The sequence below is a fragment of the Candoia aspera genome, chromosome 5 (assembly GCF_035149785.1).
Source record: "Candoia aspera isolate rCanAsp1 chromosome 5, rCanAsp1.hap2, whole genome shotgun sequence".
Lineage (NCBI taxonomy): Eukaryota > Metazoa > Chordata > Lepidosauria > Squamata > Boidae > Candoia > Candoia aspera.
The window spans coordinates 39,347,196-39,363,507 of record NC_086157.1 but is presented as its reverse complement, the minus strand read 5'-3'; the positions used below and the strand labels follow the sequence as shown (position 1 = coordinate 39,363,507).

The 16,312-nt window shown below is 40.1% G+C and overlaps 1 protein-coding gene across 1 annotated transcript in view; it reads right to left on the bottom strand.

Annotated features, from left to right (window-relative positions):
- JADE3 (jade family PHD finger 3) overlaps positions 1-16,005 on the bottom strand; it is a 50,978-nt gene extending 34,973 nt beyond the window's left edge. The window contains exon 1 of the mRNA XM_063305028.1: positions 15,874-16,005. The gene's annotated coding sequence lies outside the window, so the exon portion shown is untranslated. The remainder of the gene's footprint in view (positions 1-15,873) is intronic.
- Between the last annotated feature and the right edge of the window lie 307 nt (positions 16,006-16,312).

Here is a 16,312-nt window from a genome sequence, read left to right as displayed (position 1 = left end):
GCTCTGTGTTACCTATGTCTTTATCAGTGACCATCAGCACTTTGAATTGCACCCAGTAGCTCACTGGCAACTACTATGGCTTGTGCAGTAGTGGTGTTATATGGTGTTCCCATAACTACTCACACTACAGTGCTCTGGATCAGCTGCAGCTTCTGATCTTCAAGGGCAGCCTAATGTAGAGCACACTGCAGTAATCCAGATGAGAAGTGACCAAGGGATGAGTGACTATGAACAGTGCTTCCTGATCTAGGTATGGCCATACCTGGCACACAAGATAGATTTGTGCAAAACCCCTCCTAGCCATGCTGCTATCAGCTCTTTGAGAGTTTAACAGGACCCCCAAATTGCATACCAGTTATGTTATGGGGAAATACAACCCCATCCAGGACTAGACATGAAAGATTTCCGGAACCCAGTGGCCCAGCTATCAACAGCCACTCAGTCTTGCTAGGGTTGAATCTGAATTGTTCCTCCCCATTTAGATTCCTACAGCCTCCAGACACTGAGACACAATCTTGACAGCATCAGTTGGGCAGCCAAAGCTTGATATAAATAACTGGGTATCATCATCATACTGATAATACCTAACCCTATGCCACCAGATAATCTCACCCAGCAGCTTCATTAGTTATATTACATACTGATTTATGAAACAAAAATTAACGATTTTATTTTTCAAGTTATCTTCTACTTCTCTTTGTAGAATGCTCAAAGTGACTAAAGAGAAGAACTACAGGAAGAGAAGAACTACAGGAATACACAGAAAAAGATAAAAACAAGTATACAATTCCAAAATCCAGCTTGTTGAAGAAATAAAATGGCATATCCCCACAAATTCTATTTTGAGTTCATCTGAGAAGGGGAGTGGGAGAGTTGTGATGAATAAATTATAGCTACAACAGTGGTTTAACTCCAGTTTTGACAGAAATACTACGTTGCTTTTTGCAGAAACAAACTGTAGAGATTTCTACACACTTGATTTGGGCCCATTTTATTTCTAAGTAATACTTAGAAAGTAAATTAGAGACAGCAACAAGGAACAGCCAAAAACATTTAATGAAGGTAATTCATTACTTTTAAAATGCAGAATTTGGTAAAGTACAAAGCAGTATGAGAATCACAGAAACAGAGGTACAGTAATATATTCCACAAAAAAGCTTAAACTACTATATAATTTTACTATCCTATTGAAGTTTCCCATTTCTTAAATAAGAAAGCAATTTAAGTTTTTGCTTTTTATAAATCACTTCAGAATACCCACAAGTATGCTTTGAAAGAACTAACAATTGAAACTTAGTATTATATTTTAACTATTTTATTAGTTATTAAATAGCTGTTTCATTAAATAATCTTGTTAAATGTGTAACAGTACATATATTGCTCTAGCTTAATAAACTGTGATTTGTGATAGCAGAATTCTTTTTTGTTGTTGCTGTTGCTTTGTACAAAGCCAGATTACCATTTTATTTATTTATTTTATTTATTTGATTACTATAGCCCATCTCAACAAGTGACTCTGTTCTGCCACTTTTTTGCTCTGCCACCCTTGCTATATTCTAGAACTGAAGTGACCAACACAAGAATGTACCAAATAAATAAATTTAAATTTGTAAAATATTCCCAATTCCATTTGTATTCAGAACACAGCTGCAACTAAAATAAATCAAATTAGTAGTTCATCTCTACATTTTATTTAGATAGCCACACATTGTTTCTGCTCTGTTGTTTAAATACTTGATAATATTTACATTTGTCTTCAGAAGAACTCTCTTTTCATTACCCCTTTCTATTCAGTTACATGCTAGAAAGAAGGACTTCTGTGTTCATATCCTTCCGGGCCAAAGCAAGTAACACTGTTCTTTTTTATTCCTATGCTGCATTTCAGCAGACATCCTTTCAGTGAATAGGTACCCTGTGTCCACTTGTGGGAAAGCTGTAGGGAATAGCCAACAGAAGCAAAACAGTTATTCCTGATCCTTGTCTGTTTTTACTGCAGCCTGCAAGATCAGACAGTTTTCACTCTATCCTTTAATTCCTTTTCTACCAGCAACTGTATACTTTATAATCTCAGGCTTACTCGTCTCAAGAGTTTGTAGGAAAACTTGTATCAGTTTAGAAGCATTTTGAGCACACCTGTACAGCCAAACAGAGAGTTCCCACAATGTAGTGCTTGAGAAAATTATTTTAAAATATAGAAACAGACAGACCTATTACAAAAGGGAAAATCTGGAATACAGATTTTGGAAACAGACTTTTATTTTTTTAAAAAAAGTATTGCACCGGTTATACAAACCCCAGTGACTACAAATTATAATTTATAGATACCATGGATGGACTTAATTTCCTCATGTTCAGATACAATTTAGTCTGCAGTGTAGGTTATACCTATGGCATAGCTGTGAGGAGTTCAGATGCAGCGTTTTAAAATAATCATCTAAAGATTTTACATTTTGAAAATGTAGCTAAGATGGTTTGTTTGCAATATGAACTTTAACAAAAGTAGATTTTTTTTAAGGAAACTAAAAGACTGCCTGTTTTGGAGGTGTCTCAAATGCATAAGATCCTCTACTCTTTTATTATTGCCTTATCTGTTTTATGCCATAGAAACATTTTGTGAAAACTAAATAAAAACGAGCTAATTACATTCCTATCTCTTCAGTTGGATTTTGTTCTCTAAAAGCTTCCAAAGAGCTTGAATACTACCACAAGCAATCCATATCTCTATGCAAAGGATAACCATCTGCTAGCCTGCCCTTTAATTCCCATTTGTTTCAAAGTAAGAAAGTGTGCTCTAACAATACATTTATTTTATTACAAATATTTCTTGCTAGCACATACTTCCTTGGTTAAATGATCAAATCAAAAATATTCTACCTCTTCCATATTTAACAAGACCTTCACAAACTTTAAGAAGGAAAAACAAATGTTCAGAAAATGAAGGAGACAAACCAAGAGCTTTTCACTTTTTTCCATGAAAATTTCTTCCCATCATAAATAAGACCACTACATCTCTTTCATGGGAGGAAAAAAACTTACTATGTGAGTATACTGTCTTATAAAACAACTTCAGGAATTTTCTTCTTGACTAGTCTAGAAAGTTTTTATTTCTTCTGCAGAGTTTGCTTTAAGCATAACTTTCAGGACATACATTTGAACTATGACTTAGCTCAGCATTTCCTAAACTGTGTTCTGTGGCGCACTGGCATTCCCCAGGAGTGCAATAGGTGTTCTGTAGGGGAACACAAATAATTCATTGCCTGGTTTCCTGGCAACCGGGAATTCTGAGTGGGTGACTGGCTAAAGGAGAATATGGGTATTGTATGCTTTTTACCTCAAAAGTGTTTGCTTTAACAGACTGAAATTTTCCAAGTGGCAGCCATTTTGATTTATTTGAAATGAGATGAGAAAGTACTTTCCCTTCTCACTGCAGACTAGAAAGTACCATTTGCTTAGGTCTAACTCTCAACCAGAATAAAAATTTAACAAACTCCACTGAATTATTTTTCAAGAAGCTTAATTCAAGAGTATCCAAATGTGGTGAAACATCTGGATGCTTCTTTTTGTTTGATGTACTTATATGAATCAAGATTTTCATATTATCTTGCAAGAAAAAGAAATCAATTTGATGTTATGCAAAATATGAAGAAACAACTTTCTAACAGTACTTTAAATATTAAGCAGATTTGTTATCAACAAAAGTGAAATATTATTTTGGAGGACTTCCGGTGAGGACATGGCAGACTGAACAGCTGTGCCCACGGGCTTAGCAGGCAGAATTGACAATGTGGCGATTTTTGGGGGGCTCAGGCAGGTTTTCCTGAAGCCCAGGAATGGTCTCCGGGTAAAGGAAAACACCTGGAATCACCTCATCTGCCCACCAGATGGCTGCCTGTAGCATTTGACTGGTAAGAGCTTAAGCTGGGAGGCAGGGACATCATCATTTTCAAAGCCACACTGTAGCCTTAAAGGGACATTAAGACCAGCCACCCCATTTCTAAATCACCAAAGTAATTATTTTTTAAGTATGCATACCCTAAGAGAGGCTTTCTACAGTGAGGAGAAGCTGGCTGTCTTGGTGCTTATCATTATTTTTGGGATTACTTTTTAAAAATTCTTTTTTAAGTTTTGGATTTCGTTCTTCTTCCAAATATTGAGGATTGGGACTAAACAATTGTCTTATTATTTTTGTACTAAATTTGAAGATATTAGCATTTTCCTACATGTTGAATTGGCTGATTTGAACTTTCAGCTTTCTGCTTCTACTTTCCCTTCGGAACTGTCTGCTTGATCTCACTTTCACTTCATGTAAACACATTCCAGAACTCTTCCATATCTTTGGCTTTCGCTGGTTAAGCTTCTAGGAGGCGCCATAATCAACTGCGTGAGACATGGAAGAACTTAAACAGATTTTTTCTGACTTCCACCAAGGTTTTAAACAGATTCTTTCTGACTCCTATCAAGCTTTTATGCAAGACATTTGGGACATCGTGGAAAATATGAGATCTGAAATGTGTCATCTGGTTGGGGATGTAATGGATGAAACTGAGGAATTTAACAGTGATAGAAATGTTTCTTCTAAGAGTGAGATCGGGAGTTCTATTGAGATGCTGGACAAAGGATGGACAATGGAGTTGGAGAAATTTAAGGGAGAGAGAGATCTGCAAGCAATAAGTGAAATTGATTTTCTGGTGGAATGCCATGAAAAAGAAGGGGTCACTATGTATGGGAGGTTTTCTGAAGAGAAGTTGGAATTTTTGAGGGGGGCAGTTGGGCTGTTCGATTTTCCTAAGAAAAAAGCTCTGTGCACATTGTGGGGACATGTAAACGCTCTAGTTTATTTTGAAGTGGGATAAGGGTTAAAGAATGTTTATCTGGATTGCTTTTAGGGTTTGGCTGATGTTATTTGTCCTTAAGGATTTGGACTAAGATTAGGGTAAAAAAATGCTTATTTGGATGGTTTTGGGTTTATTAAGATTATCAAAATTCTTGTACTATTAAGTATAATGGCAGACAATTTATGTGCTTTTTACTTCGATTTTTATTATAGTAGACAGAAATGTATAGAATAGTAGTAGGAAGGTAATAATTAAATAAGTGCTATCTTTGGGAGGGAAGTTGTTTACAAGGTTCATATGAATTTCTTTTTTATTTCAATATAAAGGGAGGGAGTAACTGTACTTTATGATTTTTATAATGTGCCAAAGTGGAATGATTTATAGAAATAATGTGGTTTTGGTTTAATATAGAGTAAGAGATAGATTATAGAGAAATTTTTGTATATCCTTGCTGTTAAAAGTCAGAAGTCACATCTTTCTATAACATTGGGGAAAAAAATCTTTTTTCACATCTTTTTTAGTTTTCTTTTTTTGTAGTTTTCTTTTTTTGTACCTTTTATCTTTGTCTTGAAACTTAATAAAATTCTTATTAAAAAAAGTGAAACATTTTCATTAAAGAACTTCTGTGAAGGAATGAGTAGTCAATATACAGCACTTTTTTGTGTAACAGTAAAGTGTTTTTTTGCAAGGTAAAGTGTAAGTCTTCACTGACTCATAGTATCAACTGTTGTTTGTTTGTTTTTGAAGTATTACTATTACTTAAAAAAAAGAATAGTGCTGTGAATGTAGCTTGCCTGCAAGTCCCTCATCCTGACTAGCAATCCATATCCCCACAAGGAAGATCAGGCAGTAACATCAGATGGTCAATATGAATCCTGAAGCAGAGATTATCTTGGTCAAATAGAAAATGATATACTCCAGTTCCTCCTTCTGCTAGAGACAGAAGAGGTTTGTTATTTTAAAATACGGAGCAAAATTTGGAGAACAACTCCTTTGAAGTGTGGACTAAGGCTGGGAAGAGTGTGGAACTTCATTATTCTTAAATAGTTTCTGATAAATGGTGAGAATACCCCAAGTAGCTGGTGAAGTCAAATGAAGAAAGCAGAGTCACTGCTTTAGAATACTTCTATTTTGTGGAAATAGATAAAATAAATACCCAGAAATTTATGGTAGATTTTTAATTAACGTTTTCTCCGTGGTACATCAGTCTCATTATCTCATGTTCTTATTTGTCATTTCTCTGTACCAGAGTTAAGGAACTGTTCTGATTCTTACTTCACAGGCATTCATAATTTTCTTTAGATCACATTTTTTTTAAATTACCTTATGATTTGTAATATACCAAGAACTTTTTTTTCATTTTTAGCAGACCAGTGCCTTCTTGTGATCTTCTCACAGCATTGCATTTCCTTTTGAATGTTTCTTTTTAATCTTGTGATCTAGGCAGTTCTGAAATGTATATTTATCCAACATAGAATATTTGCATTTTAATATTTAAAGCTTAAATTAATGTTTAAACGTTATCGTTTCCTTTTTTAAAATAAGGCTTATTTTTCCTCTTTTGTGAAATGGTTCTTTCTCCCAAGGAAGGATGAAAGGGCTTAATACACTAGAAATCATGCCCCTAAATTATATGGCCAGGAAACTGTATTATTTATTATTAATTTATTAATCCAATTTATAGTCTGCCCATCTATCCAAGAAACTCTGGGTGGTGAACAAACAAAAGCAGAGAATTAAAACATTAAAACAAAAACTAATACTGCATTGAGACTCAATACAAACACAAACCACTGAATATACACGCCCAAGCCAGGCCTTCCAAACTAACCTCCCTCTTCCAGTGCCTGTGGAAAGAGCCAGGTCTTCACAGCTTTGCAAAAGGCCAATAGATTTGTAGCTGTCTGTATTCTAGGGGGAGGCTTTTCCACAGGGCAGGCACCATAACACAAAACACAGGCTTCCAGGGATCTTCTAGATGACATTGTTGGATTGATGGTACTGGAGCATGCCCACTCTGCCAGATCTGGTGGAGCAGTCAGAAACCCACTGGGGAGAGGTAGTCCCACAAGTAAATTAGGCCCATGCCATGTAGGAACAACCAGCACCTTAAACTGCATCCAGAAACCTAGTGGGAGCCAGTTCAGCTCACATAACAGCAGTATCATATGGGTGTACCATGGTGTGCCCAAACTGCACATGTTGTTGCATTTTTGAATTTGTTTTGGCTTTTTTTTTAATTGCTTAAGGGAGCACAGGGTATGACAATTATGCCTTTCTAGCGCACTGGACACAGAGGCTGGATGCCTCTGGAAGATAGCTGACGGCAATGAGAGCTATCAAACCGCTACCCAAAGCAGGAGGCAGAGCCAGGACATGGAGATTGAGATGGTTTCTGGGAGAAGAGGTTTGAGGTCTCCAGCTTTCCATTCTACAATTTCAGCTATCAACTACATACAGTCTAATAATATTTTTTCACTATCATACTTCTTTTTTCTGAGCTAGTATTGATTCAAATCCCCTAAATGATTTGTGTCTGAGATATACTGTTGTTGTTTATTCGCTTAGTCGCTTCCGACTCTTCGTGACATCATGGACCAGCCCACGCCAGAGCTTCCTGTCAGTCGTCAACACCCCCAGCTCCCCCAGAGACAAGTCCGTCACCTCTAGAATATCATCCATCCATCTTGCCCTTGGTCGGCCCCTCTTCCTTTTGCCTTCCACTCTCCCTAGCATCAGCATCTTCTCCAGGGTGTCCTGTCTTCTCATTATGTGGTCAAAGTATTTCATTTTTGCCTTTAATACCATTCCCTCAAGTGAGCAGTCTGGCTTGATTTCCTGGAGGATGGACTGGTTTGATCTTCTTGCAGTCCAAGGCACTCTCAGAATTTCCTCCAACACCACAGTTCAAAAGTATCGATCTTCCTTCTCTCAGCCTTCCTTATGGTCCAGCTCTCACGGCCATATGTTACTATGAGGAACACCATTGCTTTAACTATGCGGGCCTTTGTTGTCAGTGTGATGTCTCTGCTCTTAACTATTTTATCGAGATTTGTCATTGCTCGTCTCCCAAGGATTAAGCGTCTTCTGATTTCCTGACTGCAGTCAGCATCCACAGTAATCTTTGAACTTAGAAATACAAAGTCTTTCACTGCTTCTACATTTTCTCCCTCTATTTGCCAGTTATCAATCAAGCTGGTTGCCATAATCTTGGTTTTTTTGAGGTTTAGCTACAAGCCAGCTTTTGCACTTTCTTCTTTCACCTTCATCATAAGGCTCCTCAGTTCCTCTTCACTTTCAGCCATCAAAGTGGTATCATCTGCATATCTGAGATTGTTAATGTTTCTTCCAGCGATTTTAACTCCAGCCTTGGATTCCTCAAGCCCAGCTTGTCGCATGATATGTTCTGCGTACAAGTTGAATAGGTAGGGGGAGAGTATACAGCCCTGCCGTACTCCTTTCCCAATCTTAAACCAGTCTGTTGTTCTGTGGTCTGTTCTTACTGTTGCTACTTGGTCGTTACACAGATTCCTCAGTAGGCAGACAAGATGACTTGGTATCCCCATACTGCTAAGAACTTGCCACAGTTTGTTATAGTCCACACAGTCAAAGGCTTTAGAATGGTCAATAAAACAGAAATAGATGTTTTTCTGAAACTCCCTGGCTTTTTCCATTGTCCAGCAGATATTGGCAATTTGGTCCCTAGTTCCTCTGCCTTTTCTAAACCCAGCTTGTACATCTGGCAATTCTCGCTCCATGAATTGCTGAAGTCTACCTTGCAGGACCTTGAGCATTACCTTACTGGCATGTGAAATGAGTGCCACTGTTCGATAGTTTGAACATTCTTTAGTGTTCCCCTTTTTTGGTATGGGGATATAAGTTGATTTTTTCCAATCTGATGGCCATTCTTGTGTTTTCCAAATTTGCTGGCATATAGCATGCATTACCTTGACAGCATCATCTTGCAAGATTTTGAACAGTTCAGCTGGGATGCCGTCGTCTCCTACTGCCTTGTTATTAGCAATGCTTCTTAAGGCCCATTCAACCTCACTCTTCAGGATGTCTGGCTCTAGCTCACTGACCACACCGTCAAAGCTATCCCCGATATTGTTATCCTTCCTATACAGGCCTTCTGTATATTCTTGCCACCTTTTCTTGATCCCTTCTTCTTCTGTTAGGTCCTTGCCATCTTTGTTTTTGATCATGCCCATTTTTGCCTGGAATTTACCTCCAATGTTTCTAATTTTCTGGAAGAGGTCTCTTGTCCTTCCTATTCTATTGTCTTCTTCCACTTCCACACATTGCTTGTTTAAAAATAATTCCTTATCTCTTCTGGCTAACCTCTGGAATTTTGCATTTAATTGGGCATATCTCCCCCTATCACTGATGCCTTTTGCTTTTCTTCTTTCTTGGGCTACTTCTAGTGTCTCAGCAGACAGCCATTTTGCCTTCTTGGTTTTCTCTTTCTTTGGGATGTATTTTGTTGCCACCTCTTGAACAATGTTGCAAACTTCTGTCCATAGTTCTTCCGGGACCCTATCTACTAAGTCCAGTCCCTTAAATCTATTCTTCACCTCCACTGCATATTCCTTAGGAATATTAGTGAGCTCATATCTAGCTGATCTGTGGGTCTTCCCTAATCTCTTTAGTCTGATCCTAAATTGTGCAAGAAGAAGTTCGTGATCTGAACTACAGTCAGCTCCAGGTCTTGTTTTTCCCCACTGTATAGATGTCCACCACCTTTGGCTGCAAAGGATGTAGTCAATCTGGTTTCAGTGTTGTCCATCTGGGGAAGTCCATGTATAAAGCCGTCTCTTAGGTTGCTGGAAGGGAGTGTTTGTTATGCACATTGAGTTGTCTTGGCAAAATTCTATCAGCCTATGTCCTTCTTCGTTTTGTTCACCCAGGCCATGCTTACCTGTAATTCCAGGTGTCATTTGACTGCCCACCTTAGCATTCCAGTCTCCTGTGATGAAAATAACATCTCTTTTAGGCGTGTTGTCCAGTAGGTGCTGCAGATCCTCATAGAACTGATCTAATTCAGCTTCTTCAGCATCTGTGTTTGGGGCGTATATTTGGATCACTGTGATGTTAGATGGCTTGCCCTGAATTCGAATTGAGATCATTCTATTGTTTTTTGGATTGTATCCGAGCACTGCTTTAGCCACTTTACTATTAATTATGAAGGCTACTCCATTTCTTCTGTGGTCCTCTTGTCCACAGTAGTAGATCTGGTGGTCATTTGATGTGAAGTGGCCCATTCCAGTCCATTTCAGTTCACTGACGCCCAGAATGTCTATCTTTAATCTTGACATCTCACCAATAACCACGTCCAATTTGCCCTGGCTCATAGATCTTACATTCCAGGTTCCAATGGCGTGTTGATCCTTAGAACATCAGATTCACCGTTCACCACCAGCACCGTCGGCCGCTGGCCGTCCTTTCGGCTTTGAGCTAGCTGCGTCATCACGTCTGGGGCTAGTTGAACTCATCCTCTGTTCCTCCCCAGTAGCATTTTGACCATCTTCCGACCTGGGGGTCTCATCTTCCGATGGTATACCGACATATCTCTGGTTGTACTGATCCATTTAGTTTTCACGGCAAGAATACTGGGGTGGGTTGCCGTTATCTTCCCCAGGGATCGCATTTAGTCTGACCTCTCTGTCATGACCTTCCCGTCTTGGGTGGCCCTTCATGGTTTAGCTCATGGCATCATTGAGGTGCTCAAGCTCCAGCACCACGACAAGGTAACGATCCTTTGCTGAAGCGGGGATATACTACTTTACCTTAATTCATGATACTAATTTTTTACAGAACAAAAGCAAAATTTCCTCCCCGAGGAAACTGTTTTCCCCATGTACAGAATAAATGCCATTTTCTTGAATCTAACAAGAACCCTTTTCCACTGCCTTAGTAATATCTCCCATAAAGTTATGTACATGACATTTTTCTTATATAATCATATATTATTACCACAGCTAGTTCTGATATGACAGTGAGTTTTAAGTCTTCACACTGTATTTTTAAGATAACTTTCTTCACTGCTAGAAGGTTAATATAAAAAGTAGGGGGAAGCTGTTCAATACTTTGTAATATCTTAGGAAATTTCCCGTCACAAAATACTTCAAACCCCCAATTAATTAAACAGAGACTTCCATTATTTATTTAGAAATTTTATATGCTGTCTTTTCACATAGCATTAGTAAATTTTAATCTCTCTGTGTGCATCTCTGTTAATGTATGAAAGCTGTAGTCCTCAACAATACACATTTACAACTTTCACACTTTATTAGATCTGATCAAACAATTCTTGATGGCTTAAAAGATCATACAATAATAACATCCACAATTACAATTAAGTAGTAAGAATGGTTTTATCAGACTTTTCAGCCCAGGAAATCTCATTATTCTAAATATCCCCCCTCCTCACTGAAATTAAAAGAGGATTTAGCTATGCTAGTTCTTGATCCATCTAGGCCTGTTTTAGTGGAAATCTTGAATTTAGCAGATCCAGACTCTTGCCCATTTCATTTAGGAGCCTTATGCTGCAGGAGATCTAGTGATAGCAACTTCTGGAAATGGAACTGGGCCTCTGGATGGACAGAACCAATCTGCTAAATATTTCAATTGTTGTATACAATATGATACATTAAGCTAGCCAACAACACCAAGTAAAGGTTACTCTAGTTCTGTGGTAATTGAGACAGTAATTCTTTACAGATTGACTTCCTATACATTGAAACAAACTTAGTAGCTGACCAAATATTTGCAGCTCAGATATGGCAACTCCAGCTGTGTCTGCTAGCACCATTATATTTATATGTGACCTATTCACTTCCCAAAGCACAGTTACTTGGCTTCTGATCAAAGCACCACCATGGCTTTGAATTATATATGTGGTTGGGAGTAGCACAGGCAATTCAGGAATCAATCCTGACTTCACAAGTCTTTATCTCCAATAATGTCTTTCTTTTGCTTGTACATAGAAGGCATAGCTATCAGATACTATTTGGTCACAACCCAACAGATGCCAGCAAAAGCTTCTAATCAGGTTTCTGTTTGCACTGTTCTAGTGGTGCAAAATTTTACAAAACTTAAACAGAAGACTTCTCTGATCATGTGAAAACTATCAGTCATCTCCTTTCCCATTCTGTAAAGCTAGGGATCTAATTTTCACCAGCCCTATCCTATGATTAAGGAACTTCAAGCATAAATCTATCAGATCATTGAACTATCGATTAAAATTTTAAACCTACAGCTTCAGCACATTTGTGTTTGTAGTCTGCAAAACAGACAAAGTAATATAATGGATTATAATACACAATGTTAATTACAATAATTAATAAGTTTATGGCTCAAAAATAAGATTTTGCCTGGTATCTGAATGCCACTGAACTATTTTATGAATAGCATTAAAAAAATAAGCGGTGAAATAACAAAGATAGCTCTTCCATCATTCTTGCCCTATCTAAATCTGAAGGGACACCCAGGACTAAGTCCCTGCTGATGATTTGAGGAATGCTATGAAGACCACCTGAAAGTGCTTGGGTTTCAGGGGATTTAAAAAGTAAGAAGTAATAGTTTGAACTGAGCTTGAAAACAGACTTGGCAATAATGGAGTTCGTCCACACATAGGAGAGACGATCCTTATGCCCAGTCCCAGTTCGGGATCTCATGATCTTACTTTGAAAAGACTACAGTTTCCATATCACTATTAGAGAGAGTCTTGTATACATTGCCTTGCAGTAATCCAGACTAGATGTTAACTAAGTATGGCTGTTAGATGTTAGCTAAATATGTATCTATATCCCTCAACCCAAAATCTGGGATAGGAAGGAAAAAGAGAAAAGAATAAGAACCAAAACAGAGGAGAACCCTATGAAAATCATTAATTCAAAACCTCTGGTAAGGAGAAAACCAGGAAAGACAGGGAAAGGAATCAGCCTTCCTACCACAAATTCCAAAGGGAATGAATTCCTGGACAGACAGAAAGATTTCCATACCTTACCTGATTAAAGAACTAAGCTTTAGAAAAAGTGCATTATCAAGTTATACTGCAACTATATGCATGCATAACTTAAAGCAAGGACTGTGGATATTCAATGAGGTTTATTCCCCATTGTATCATTTTGGCACTACATCAACAAAGGTCTGCAAAACTCCTATATCTGAAACCTGTGCAATATATTATGCCATACAAATCCTCGGATACAGTATATAGTATGTTAGTGCACCACCTGATGCTATAGAAATCCTAATGCAATGGGCTTCATGCCTTCATCAATCATTAATTTGTAGTCATGAAGGCATTTGTGAATCTCAATGACACTATAATTGTACTGTTGGGAATATACAGTCCCAGAAGAATGACAGGTATACAATGAAGGTTTAAAAATGAATACAATCCACCAGAGAAAGAAATGCCTACCCGCTCGTTTTCTGACAAAAAAACCCAAATGTTTGGAAGGTATCCCATGAGCTACTGAGGAAGAGAAGAGTTAAGTACAAGTACCACTGCTGCTCATGATGTAGCTGGATTAAAGCTGAAAAAAACTTCTAACTGCTGTTGAGCCCAGAGGCAAAAGGAAAGTTCAGCACTGCATCCATCCATCCCTGGTACAGAACTACAAACAAAGGCAAACTTAATGTTTCCAGAGCATAAATGTCAAGATTGAACACTAGCATCCTGGGAATCAGCAAACTAAATTAACTAGAATGGGTCACTTCACTTCAGAGGAGTATTATTTCTTCTACTGTGTTTAAGCAAATCAGAGAAAAAATGGAGTGGCCATCATTAACAAAAGGGTGTCAAAATCAGTGCTCAGATACAACCCCCAAATGACAGAACCATCTCAATTTAAGTCCAAGCCCAATCTATATCATGGTCATTCAAGTCTATGCTTCAATCACAATTGCAGAAGAAGCAGAATCAAAACAGTTTTATAGTGACTTGCCACACCTTGTCTACGTAACACCAAAAAAAAAAAAAAGACTCATACTAACTAGAGGAAATTAGAATGCTAAAGTTGATAACAAATAGCATCTGGAATATGGTAAAATTTGCTCTATGAAATGAAGCAAAGAGACAGACTAATAGAATTCTGCCAAGAAAATTCAATATTTATGGCAAACACCTTCCGCCAGCCCAAGAAAACTATATATGGAAAACACAAAAACCAAACTGACTAAATGAATGGAGAAGCTTTTATGCTGTTCCACGTTGAAAAAATATAAATAAGTTTATGTCAACAAGCAATACCAACCAGTGCAATTAGAAAGAAGAAAAATGAAGAAACTGAAATAGTAATGGACAAACATTTGGAACAGTGGTATTTGTAACCATGATAAAAAGTGATACCTGCTGCTTTGGAGAAAGTCTATCATAGATGTAGGTAAATAAAGTGCAGAGTATCACACTGACAAAAAGTACATATTAAAGCCATGGTTTCCCTAGTTGTAAAATATGGCTGTGAAACCTAGACCATCTGAAAGGCTAAACAAAGAAAAAATGATGCCTTTGAAATATAATGCTGATAAAATAGCCGAGAATACCTTGGACGACAAGAAAAACAATTCAATACAGTACTAGAAGTAAATCCAGACTGCTCACTAGCAGCACTAAGAATGAAGCTAAAGCTTAACTCTTTTGGATATTTAACACAGAGGCAGGAGTTACTGGAAAAGAGCCCACACGTTGTATCCTAGGCAGCTCTAATGCTCCGAAAGATGTAAGGAATGAAGGACGAGCAGCAGCAAGGTGGATTGACTCAGTCACAGGAGCAATGAGCTGACGGACCAGGGTAGGGATAGATCATCATGGATAAAATCTATCTATGTGGTCGCTAAGAGTCGACAACAACTTGAGGGCACACAATCCACCTCCTCGTCCACTGAAAAAGAGGCCAACAGAAGCTCAAGGGATATTGTAACTGAAAACAAAAGCTGAGCTTGCAAGAACTCAAAGCAGGAGTTACCGACAGACAGTTCCAGTGAAATGATGTCCATCGGGTCACAAAAAGTTGAAAATGGCTGAACAATTGTAAACAGTAACAACGGATTTCAACTCTCCTGATTCAAGCTACTTTACGAACCATGCTCTATCGGAATTGAAATCCAATGCTTCTGGACCGTAGGAGGTTAAGGAAAGCTGAAAATCCTTAATACAAGTCCTCAAAGTGCAACTGCCAAGTACTGCTTTTCACAAACTCAGAAGTCATATGGGCTACAGAAGAGACGCCGGCCGAGGACAGCTGCGTTTGCCCGACCCAAGAGAATCACAACCTAGCGACCCGGTTTAGCTCATTTATTGAACGCATTCAGGAAATTGGATGAACGGTATCACCTCAGTTAACCACGACAGGTGTGTAACGCCGAGTCAGACTTAAGGGCAGAAAATAAAGCAGTGAATTGGAAAAAAAGTAGCTAAAAGGAGGGTGTTCTACCTCGCCTCTGTGGATACCGATTCAGAAGCCCGCATAAATTCAAGGCCTGAGTTGATCCTATAAAAATATATCCTCCCCCTCAGTCCGAGGGGGGGCGACGAAGCAAGAGGAGAAAACTTATCCCCCACCCACCCCCGGGCCGGGAACAGCCAACGACCACCCGCGCAATCACGTGGCCCCTCAGGAACACCGGAGCCGATCCCTGAGGCGGCGCTAGCGCGGCGGCTCCTCCCCTTCCCCGCTCACCTCATGGAGGCTCGGCCCCTTCCCGCCCCGCCAGCGTGACTCCAGCGGCCAGGCCTTGGCGCCAAGCGCCGCCTGTGCGTGGGAGGGGGCGCGCGGCTCGTCGCAGCGGCGGGATCGGCGATATGGGTAAAGCGCCACCCCAAGCTCGGCCAAGAGCCGACTCGGCCCCTCGATCGCGCCCCCGCAGGCCGGGTGAGCAGGCGAGGGCCGGGAGCTGCCTCCCGTCCCCTCTCTCCGGGTGCCTGGAGCTGTTTCCGCCGCACCGTCACACCAGGGCTCTCGCCAGCCCGGCCCTGCCCGCGGCCCCAGGCAACCTCGCCGCCGCCGTGGGCCCCTCTTCCGCAGCTCACCTTGTGGCTCTGGAGCAGGCGGCGACCACGGTGTGCGTTCCGCCAGGGCCTGGAGCTCGGGCTGCTATCTGGCGGCGCTCATCGGTGCCCCGGTTCCTCTTTAGCCGCAGCGGCGCTGCCCCCGGGCCTGCCTGTCCTGACTACGGCCCGGCCGTCTCGTTGGGCATGTCGCCTGCCTCCCCCCTTTTTCCTTTCTCGTACTCTGGGGGGAGCGGGCCCTTGCCCTTGTAGTCTCCCTCTTGGCAGGCCAGGCGGCGGTACAAGAGCCCTATTGTATTATTGACACTGCTGCCGCCACCGCCTCTCAGGCTCCGCCTCTTCCCCTTCCCTTCTCTCCCACCCTGCCGGCAGCGGCGGCGGTTCAGCTCTTCTCTCGCGCCCGGGCCTGGCCGGGGCTGCCAGGCACCTGCACGCCAAAAAATGCCCCGCCGCCCCCGGT